The sequence below is a fragment of the Carassius carassius genome, chromosome 20, assembly GCF_963082965.1.
Source record: "Carassius carassius chromosome 20, fCarCar2.1, whole genome shotgun sequence".
NCBI classification, from domain to species: domain Eukaryota; kingdom Metazoa; phylum Chordata; class Actinopteri; order Cypriniformes; family Cyprinidae; genus Carassius; species Carassius carassius.
In genome coordinates, this window is record NC_081774.1 from 13,425,937 (window position 1) to 13,436,957 (window position 11,021).

Here is an 11,021-nt window from a genome sequence, read left to right on the forward strand (position 1 = left end):
AAGTTCATACGCAAGCCCAGGCTTTGTAAATGATTCAGCACAAGGTCCCAGTGAGAGTGTGCTTGAGTCTGCGATTGTGTTAACACCAGCCAATCATCTAGGTAATTCAAAACGCGAACGCCCCGGAGCCGCAACGGGGCCAGAGCTGCGTCCATGCATTTTGAAAAAGTACGGGGAGCGAGAGCTAAGCCAAAGGGAAGAATGCGGTACTGATACGCTTTGCCCTCCAAAGGGAATCTGAGGAACTTCCTGTGTCTCTTGATGATCTGAATATGAAAATATGCATCCTTCAGATCGATCGTGACAAACTAGTCGTTTGGTTGAATCTGAGACAAAATAGACTTTACTGTTAACATCTTGATTTTGCTCATCCTGAGTGCAAGATTCAAACGGCGTAAATCTAAAATAGGCCGCAACCCGGTATCACAAAATAGCGGCTGTAAAACCATGACTCCATCTGAAAGGGGTGTACTTCCTCTATAGCCCCTTTGCTCAGCAGAGTTGACACTTACTGTCGCAGCACCGCTATTTCCATCGGTTTCACGACCGTGGGAAGAGTTCCGCGGAAAGGAGGCGGGCCTTTTCGAAACTGAATGGTGTATCCGTGACAAATTGTGCGTAACACCCATTGAGAAATATCGGGCAAGCGTTCCCACGTGGCCCGAAACAACATTAGCAGTCTCAAGATTTCCACATCTTGCAACGCTATCACATGCGTTAAAATGTCAGGGCACGAAAAACTCGTGGCGTTCGTGCACAGAGGGAGTACATGCGCAGACGTTGTTGCGTTTTGTTGTGTATAATCCTGAAACGTGTCCACGGCAGGAATTAGTCCAACAGGATGAACATCAGGTTCTGTCGCTAGCGAAAAAGCGGCGGCTGTGTGAGCCGTCATAACAGGTCGTTTTTGCCAGACCCCTGAACCGTCCCTCGAATTCTGAAAGCTAGATTGCGCAGATTGACTGAGGGATCGTTTGGTATAACAACTCGATCCAATGCTGCTTGAAGCGCTGTTTGCGGCAAGACAGACATTGTTTGAGTATGGGGACTGCAGTGAGAGGGTTGGATGCGCAAGAGCGGTCCAACAGCGCTCTCTAGTGGAGGGCACAGTCCCTGGCAAGCAGCGAGAACATCAGGAGCTGCTATTCGGGGCCCGAGAACGAGAGGCATTAGCCGTCGAGCTCAGGTTCAACCTTTTTCGCTGTCTTTGGTGAGCCGGAGGAAAAACCTTAGGGCCAATCCTTACGAGGGGGCGCCATAGGTGAAGGCTCTTCCCGAGAGGCAACTCGTTGGCGGTGAGATGAGGTTGAGCGAGAACGCGCGGGCGCCTGCCGGCGTTCAGCCTCCCTGGGCCAGCGAGGAATCAGCTGGCAGAAAGCGGCTGATTGCTGCTTCGCTGCTCTAAACTTCTCCACCACCGAAGTAACAGCCTCTCCGAATAAACCATCCTTAGAAACGGGGGCGTCCATGAGAAAAGATTTGTCCTTTTCTTTAATATCGGTGAGATTAAGCCAGAGGTGGCGCTCGACCGTAACTAATCCAGCCATGGAACGGCCCACTGCACGGGCAGTATGTTTGGTAGCACGTAGCGCCAAATCCGTTGCTCGCCGTAATTCCTTCACGGCCTCGGGTGTGATACCCTCCCCTTCATCAAGCTCCTTTAAGAGCTCAGCTTGGTAGGCCTGAAGGACCGCCATAGAGTGGAGCGAAGCGGCCGCTTGACCAGCAGTCATGTAGGATTTCCTAACGAGGCTGGACGTGACTCGACACGCCTTAGAGGGAAGAAGGGGGCGAGACTTCCATGCCGCGGCCAAATTAGGTGCGAGGTGTTCGGCGAGAGTCTCTTCCACCGGAGGCATCGCCGCATAGCCCTGGTTCGCCATATACGAAATGGTGGTGAAATCCGCAGCTGCAGCGTTGGTAATACGTGCCGAGTACGGCTGTTTCCAGGACCTCGAAACCTCCTGGTGGAGGTCCGGGAAAAAGGGCAAAGGCCTTCGGGGCTGTACAGCTGTACGACTGGTTAGAAAACGCTCGTCCAGCTTAGATGAAGGTTGGGCCTCGGCCTTCTCAACCTCCCAATCCAGCCCCAGTTTTTTTTTGTTTTGTAAATTTTTTTAATGCCAAGGTACCAAAGATACTTAATACAGATAATATCACCGTTGCGTGCAAAGAGATGACATTACATGCAAAGCACCATTTATAGACATATGTGTAGTCTGTGTGTTCGATGCATTCTATATTGCTCTCTCTCTTTTACCTCTGTCACCGCTTAAATCGTTTTCACTCCCTCTAGTGTTGCTACTAGGGCTGTTCGATTCCACAATTTTTCCAATTCCTGGTCCTGGAATCGATGGGAATCGATTCCTCACTGTTGTTTTCGATTCTTGTTTTTTTTTTATTAAAGGAACCTATTCTCACAATGATGACTGCAGAATAGGTAGTATAATGTATCCTTCCTATAATATTCGTATAATATTTTAGACGATGCAAAAATTTAAATTTTGTCAGCTTTGCCCATGAAATTAGTCATAGCCCAGTTCAGCAGGGACATGCGTTTATCGCATAAATTAAATAATACATGAAGTGTCTGAAATAAATGTGCACAGTTCAGCTTAATGATGAAGTTTACTTTGTATACTTTGCACAATATTAACAAACTGTACACTGAAACAAAATAACCAGAACATTAATGACTGATAGAGCTCATGGTTTATCTGTCAACTGAAAATAATCTTTTATATCACAATTGTTGTAATTATGGCTTTGGTTAATTTTGTTTCTGAAACTAACTGAAGGCTACATCCTAAAATTCTTCTTTCTGTTTATTTTCGTGAATTTAAATGTGTGCAGCCTTTGTCGGATGTAGTCTTCCGTTTGAGAGACTTCCAATGATTAGTTTTGTTAAACTGAAATAAGACTCTGAGTTAGGAGTCGATTCCCCTTGATGGAATCGATTCCAACCATTGGAATTGACTCTCGATTCCCAACGCCTCGGAATCGATTCTTTTTGGAATCGATTCCCAGCCCTAGTTGCTACGTTATCTAATGTGGGTGGGAGTGGTCAGAAATTGAGAGCATGCAGGTTTATAGGCACCCAGGGTCCTCATGCCGGGAGCGATAAACTGTAGCTAGCTGTTAACGTGTCGGAGTGCAGCAGTGTTCCGGGGTGCTGTTTGTAGCGCAAGGTATTTCCAAACTATCCGTGTTGTATGACTAATTATTATTTGGGTTCAGTGCACTGAGCGAGATCTTATTGTCTTGATGGGTTAAGGGGTTGCAGAGAGTTTGCCAACGGTGCTATTGTATGTGTGTGCATGCTTCCGAAACAACACGTTTCGAATGCCTAGACTGATGAGCACAGAGGAGGCTTCCGTGACCCTGGTGAGATTGTGAATGTTAACGGCGTGGGGGCGTGTGTTTAGCAGCTATTTGTAATAGACTGACTGATGATGAATTTTAGGTGCGCAGAGCACTTAATTGGGTTTTTTGTTTGTTTGTTTTTCAGAGGCTGCCGCAATCTGATTTTCGGCTGCTGTTCTCTTGAATTTGTTTAAAGGTGTAAATGTGTATAAATGTGCAGGTGCTGTGTTTTTTTTCTTAGACACGTTTCCGATTTGTTTATTTATTTATTTTTATTTTTATTTTTTTCCCACTAAGTGGTGGGTTGTAAAAGATTTGTTAGCGAACTGATTGTGACCACCAGCTAGCGTTTTTTTTGTAACTTTTTTTTCATGTTGTTTGTTTCCTCCCCTTCCCTAGTAATAGTCTTCGGGGTGGAATGGGCCCATAGGATAGGCAAGCTTATCAGGTTCTAGCTTGGTTTCCTTAGAGGGCTTTTACACTGGGCTCATTTGCTGCGGTGCGAGCCCGAGTGCAATTGTTCCCGGCGCCGCACACAGCGTTGGTCTGCTTTCACACTCTAGTTGTATCGAACCCAGGTGTGTTTGCAGTCACCTTACGTCATCGCAAACACACATGGAAAACGCATGGAGAACATAAGCAACTGAGCATAGTTGTAATTTTTTTGTTATTTTTGTGGTATTATGCACAGTCTAATAATTGTAATAATTTTACTTAATTTTAATTAATTTAATTTAGTCTTTTAGGAGTGTGTGGAATCAACCTCGGCTCTCTCGTGTGTTGAGGAAACAATGATATCGACAGTGTTACACATGCGCGGGATACTTTACTTCCTGAACAAGTACGACCCGAGTCCGTGTTGCTTGCACATTCACGCGAACCGCGCCACAGCTCGGGAGCAAGCGAACTCAGACCACCTTCTCCAGGTAGTCTCGGTTTCGGTACCCCAGTGCGCACCAGGGTCCAATGATAGCGTTCACATTAGCAATTTTTCATGCGAACCGTGCCCCGTTCCACACTAAAGTGCCAGTGTGAAAGCCCCCTTAGTGTGTCACCCATTTTGAACCGATGTGTGCAGTGTAGTGCTGGGATATGTGCATCAAGGAGCATGGTTGCCATGGTTATGTAGGCTGAGTTTGTAGTGTTTGTTCTACCATAAAAGTAGTGTGCTTAAGTTCACGTGTAGCTTGTGAAACCTAGGCCTGGTCCAGCTCGTAACCTGGGGGGCCGCCCTCCTATGGCTTATCCCCATGTATTTACGTGTTATTTATTGACGATCAAAAGTGACTAAATTTTAAAGATTAAATAAAGATTGTATCTTTCTACTTTGCTAAACCAAGCCTGTGCATGTGTTCTTTTTGTAACAGAGTCCCCTTGCCCTACCGGTTGTATCCAAGGGGTGGTGTAGCTAGCATTGCCATAGCTTTACGGTGGGCTACATTTTGGCGCAGTCGGCTAGGTAGCATTTGTGTCGCTAGGTTACTCTACTTAAGCAGCACCTGTGTGGGTGTGTGTGAGTACATAAGCGTGTATAGAGAACAGCGGCTGGCAACAATATGAGTGACGGAGAAGAGTCCGCAGGAGAGTTACAGCAGCTACGACAACATTTGGTGCAGCTCCAGGCTGAAAATAAGAGACTTTTGGGGGGCGGTACAGTAGGCAATGCTAGTAGCAGTGCTACTATACCCAGCCTGTTCGACGGGAGCAAGAGCTCTTTATACCTTGAGAGCGGCGGTGCCCAATGTTTTCTGGCTCTGCAACTGCAGGGTCTTTGTCTGTCAAAGAATGGATTGAAGAAGCGAAAAGTTGTATTTGAGCAATGCAAATGTCTAATTTTGACAAGGCATTGTTTTTGTTTGATCACTTAGTCAATAATTGAAGTCTTAAGAAAATTGTATGGGTGTGCTAAATCATATGTTTACTGGAAACAGCGTTTCTTTAATAGAAAGCAAAAGGTGAAATGAAAGTTTGAGTTCTCTCATGCTTTAATGGAAATGCTGGATAAAGTAAAACAGTCAAATGAAGGTGCCATCAGAAACCCTGATATCGTTCTGCGAGACCAGTTCTGTGAAAATCTCTCTGATCCTATGTTACGTAGAGAACTCAAGAGATTGGTACGAGCAGATAGTGGGTGGACTCTTCTATCCACCCTAACCTAGCACCAGGCCCAGACAATCCCCTTAGGCAGTCCAGAAACTAGCAATTCCTAGTGTGCAGAGCCACACGCTGGGAAGGGATGTGTATGGCTCATTGCATTCTCAAACTTATGATAATTTAGTCAAAAATTGTCCTGTATTGACTGTTTCTATGGGAGATGTAATAGTTCCCTGCTTAATTGACACTGGTTCAATGGTGACCACCATCACCTAGAGTTGGATGTGGGGGTATTAGGACAATGCATTCCGAGGAGGGGAATTTTAATTGTTAAAGACCCAGAGAATGGCCCTCTTAAAGACTGCAAGCTTATAACACCCGGGATACTGGGAATGAATGTAATTGGGGAATGCTATCAAGTCCTTTTTGAACAATATGGCTCACAGCTCTTCCACTCCCCTCCTGTGAAATCTGCGGCACCAGCAGCCCGATGTGCACTGAGACACTGTGAACAGATCCAGGCCATTGTAAATGCACCGAAGCCATTTAAAGTCCATGGGAAAGGGGCCATCTGACTTGAGGCAGGAGCCCTAATCATGGTCCCGGTTACATGCCCCTCAGCAGCGTTTTTGCTGGAGCCCTTGGGCTTTGACAAGGAGCAGTTGCCTGAAGGCCTACTTGTGTCCCCCACCCTGGTGCTGGTGAGAAAGGGCTACAACCTACAAGTTGTGGCTGCGGCTGTGACGGGAACAGCTGCCTCTATATCAGTCAACCCTTCTTGGGAACAGTGTCAAGCTTATGTCTCAACACAGGATGTAGTTGAGTGCTGCAGTTTCCCTGAGTATACGGAGCCAGACTTCCCAGCAACAAGCGGCTCAGGCCAGGGCCCTCCTTGTCCAGTATAGTAACATCTTTTCCCAAGGGGAGGGAGACCTAGGATGCACGGATTTAATCAGCCATGAGATTCCCCTGTTGGACAATGTTCCTGTTCAACAGCCATATCGTAGAATTCCACCCTCCCAGTATGAAACAGTAAAGGCACACATCCAACAGCTCCTGGATAGTAAAGTCATTAGAGAAAGTAGCAGTCCATATTCTTCCCCGATAGTCCTGGTGACCAAGAAGGATGGGAGTTTGCGCCTCTGTGTAGATTACAGGCAGTTAAACGCAAAAACCCGCCGTGACGCATATCCCCTTCCCCGTATAAAAGAATCATTGGATGCACTTTTAGGAGCAAGATGGTTCTCCACCTTTGACCTCGCAAGTGGATATAATCAGGTTCCAATGGTGGAGCTTGATAAATCAAAGATTGCCTTCTGTACACCTTTTGGCCTGTTTGAGTTCAACATAATGGCATCTGGACTGTGTAATGCCCCTGGAACATTCCATAGCTTGGAGCGTATGTTCGGCGTTTGGATATACCAGTCCGTTCTACTGTACCTGGATGATGTGATCGTCTTTTCCGCCACTTTTCAGCAGAATCTGGAAAGGCTGAGAGAGATGTTTTCCCGCCTGCAAAAACAGGGACTAAAAGTAAAACTGTCAAAACGCCATTTCTTCCAGCACCAGGTCAGTTACTTGGGGCATGTTGTCTCTGCTGAGGGAGTTGCCACGAATCCTGCCAAGATAGAGGTGGTCAAGGAGAGGAGATGCCCTGGACACCTGGCCAAATTGCGATCCTTTCTCAGGTTCGCAATCTATTATCGCCTCTTCGTGGAGGGATTTTCAAAGTTGGCAGCCCCACTTCATCAGTTGGTAGGTAGACTCAGCAGACCTCGAAGAAAGGGAAAGACCCTTCCAGTTCCCCTGGCATCGGCCTGGGATGAAGGATCTGAGCGAGCATTCCTGTCTCTGAAGGAGCAACTTACCTCTGGTTCAGTGCTGGCATATACCAACTTTGAGAAGCCTTTCATCTTGGAAGTGGATGCCAGTTACGGAGGCCTTGGTACGGTCCTCTCCCAAGAACATGAAGGGAAAATTCGTCCAGTCGCACTTGCCAGTCAGAGACTGAGAGCTACTGAAAGAAATATGGAGAATTATAGCTCCATTAAGCTGGAACTACTTGAGGTAAAGTGGGCAGTAATGGAGAAGTTCCGTGAATATTTGCTGGGGAACCATTTCTCAATATTCACTGACAAAAACCCCCTGAGCCATCTGCTTACAGCAAAGCTGGGCGCAAACGAGCAGCAGTGGGCTTCCCAGCTGGCGTCATTCAATTTTACCCTTAGATATCGGCCAGGCAAGAGCAATCAGAATGCGGATGCCCTTTCTCGTCAGTATCTAGAATGCTCCACCTTCGGGACAGAGGTCCCAGCATTGGGTGCATTGACCAGCCTTGGTCCAACGCCTGCTATAGAGGGCCAATGCGGGGAAGTGGTGGCCTTACCAGGGCATTCACCTCAGGATCTCAGCTTGCTTCAGGAAGCTGACCCGGTCATTGGACCCTTGAAGAAGTACTATCAAGAAGGACGACGGCCAGGTGCAAGGGAGCGTGAAGCATTACCCAGATCCAGCAGAGCCCTGCTCCAACACTGGGATCGCCTAGTCGACGAAGGAGGAGTTCTTTATTGTCTGATTTATGCAACAGGGGGAGGTCTGGAAACTCTCCAACTATTGCTGACCCAGTGCCTGCAAATAGAAGTCCTACGGAGTGTCCATGACGAGCAAGGGTACCAAGGCACGGAAAGAACACTCCAGCTACTTTGGAGCCAATGTTTTTGGACTAGTATGACTAAAGATGCTGAACAGTGGTGCCAGCAGTGCCAGCAATGTGTTGTGGGGAAGGCTGTCCAGCCCAAGGTTCGTACATATTGGAGCACGATGCAGGCCACTCGACCAAATTAAATCTTGGCTCTTGACTTTACTCTGCTAGAGCCGTCCAGTGATGGATGAGAGAATGTCCTGATCCTTACAGATATTTTCGGGAAGTACTCGCAGGCTGTCCCTACTAAGGACCAAAAAGCACACACTGTGGCCAGGGCTTTGGTGCAAGAATGGTTCCATAGGTTTGGTCCCCCCAGCTCGTATACATTCCGACCGGGGACGAAACTTTGAGAGCCTCCTGATCCAGCAACTGTGTCAGATGTATGGTATACAAAAGAGCCGCACCACTCCGTACCACTCCCAAGAGAATGCCCAGTGTGAGAGGTTCAACCGCACACTCCACGACTCGCTGCGTACCCTACCCGAGACAGAGAAGCGTCATTGGCCACATCATCTACCTCAGCGTACCTTTGCCTATAATGTAACCCCCCACCAGACCACAGGGCATACCCCATATTATCTGATGTTTGGCATCATCCAAGACTGCCAGTTGATTTTTTGCTTGGTACTAGGGAGGCTGTCCCAGACACCAACAGCCTAGAAGAATGGGTTGAAAAGCACCAGCAAAGCATCAGTATGACTCATGAACACCTCAGACAGAGATCAGAAGAGCTGGCCCTCAGGCGGAATCAGAGCCATAATGAGCAGGTGAACGATGCTGGTTTCCAAGAAGGGGATTTGATCTATCTGCGGAACCGCCCATGTGGGAGAAATAAAATCCAGGTCTACTGGAATTTTGTGGTCTATCGAGTGGTACGTTGCCCTTCTGGAGCAGGAGCAGTATACACTGTGCAGGTGCATGGTTCTGAGATGAGTACCATTCCTGCGGGATTGAGGTTTGTGCCAGGTGGGTTCCCTGGTCCAGCTCCGGGAGAGGAGACCCCCAAAGACCCTACAGCTGGGGATGATGGTGATGCTCGACACGTGATCATACTCTGTCTACACTTTCAACACAGTCTACTCACCCTATCGCTAGATTGAAGGCAGGTATGTTATGGCTATGATTATATGTGTTTGGTAAAAGTGTAATGCAGTTATGTGCTTTATGGTCTTTCCTGAAAGGGGTAATGGTAGAGGACTTTTTTTCCTCTCAGTAATGTTATCGGCGTGGGGCCTTGTGTTTAGCAGCTATATGTAATAGACTGACTGATGATGAATTTTAGGCGCGCAGAGCGCTAAATTGTTTTTTTTTGTTTGTTTTTCAGAGGCTGCCGCAATCCGATTGTCAGCTGCTGTTCTCTTTAATGTGTTTAAAGGTGTAAACGTGTATGAATGTGCAGGTGCTGTGTTTTTTTTTTGTTCGACACGTTTCTGATTTGTTTATTTATTTTTTTCTTTTTCTTTTTTTCGCTAACCGGCGGGTTGTAAAATATTTGTGTTAGTGAACTGATTGTGACCACCGGCTAGCGTTTTCTTTTTCCTTTTTTTTCGTGTTTAATTTCCTCCCCTTCCCTAGTACTAGTCTTTGGGGTGGAATGGGCCCCTAGGATAGACAAGCTTATCAGTTTCCAGCTTGGTTTCCTTAGTGTGTCACCGATTTTGAACCGATGTGTGCAGTGTAGTGCTGGGATGTGTGCATCAAGGAGCAAGGTTGGTTATGTAGGCTGAGTTTGTAGTGTTTGTTCTACCATAAAAGTGGTGTATTTTATATCACGTGTGGCTTTGAAACCTAGGTCTGGTCCAACTCGTAACCTGGGGGCCCACACTCCTTTGGCTTATCCCCATGTCAAATTATGTATTTACATGTTATTCATTGACTATCAAAAGCGACTAAATTTTAATTAAAGATTAAATAAAGATTGTATCTTTCTACTTTGCTAAACCAAGCATGTGCATGTGTTCTTTTTTGTAACAGAGTCCCCTTGCCCTACCGGTTGTGTCAAATGGGTGGCGTAGTTAGCATTGCCATAGCTCTACAGAGGGCTACATATGCAACAGCAAATAAATAATACAAAACAAAAGCTTTAACAAAATAAATTAAAAATATTAAATAAATTGTTTTAAAAGCTTTAAGATTCTTGGAAGATATTAAAGATAAAAAGATTAAATATTCATAAATTTTATCTTTTTGTATATTAAAGAAGCCAAGTACATCCTTAAAAAGCAGAGAGAAACCCTGTAGCACACTGTGATTGATTAAACATTAGAGAATTAAATCCAAAATAGCTGTGTATGAGGACAGTCCCAAAAGATATGCACATCAGTTTCATTAGGGTCACCACAAAAAGAACAGCTTGTATCTATGTCTGATTTAAACCTTGTCAAAAACACTTAAGCTGGGTAAAATCTGTGTAACAATTTGAATGAGATTTCTCTAACCTTTTTAGTTATGTATTTCGAAAACAGAGTCCATACTTTTTTTCCAATCAATATGATCAACCACATTCTTCCAATAGGTGGTGGAAAGAGTACTGAAAATTTGTACTTAAGTACAAGTACTGTTACATTGATGAAAAAATACTCAATTACAAGTAAAAGTGTTCATCTTCAGTTCTCTCTTCACAGCAGTTCAGTCAGTGTACTGTTTGAGTACATGAATTACTCCGGGATATTGGTTTGTTTGAACTCAGAGGGAGTGTCAGCCACATTAAAAAAGTTAACAGCTTAAGTCATTTGTGGATTAATGCGTATAAGAGATGCGAACTGTTTAAAACGGTTCAGTTCGATTTGGTGAACTGAATGATTCGTTCGCGAACCAGATATCCAGACTGCTTTGTTTTGAACTCTCTCACACAACAGAT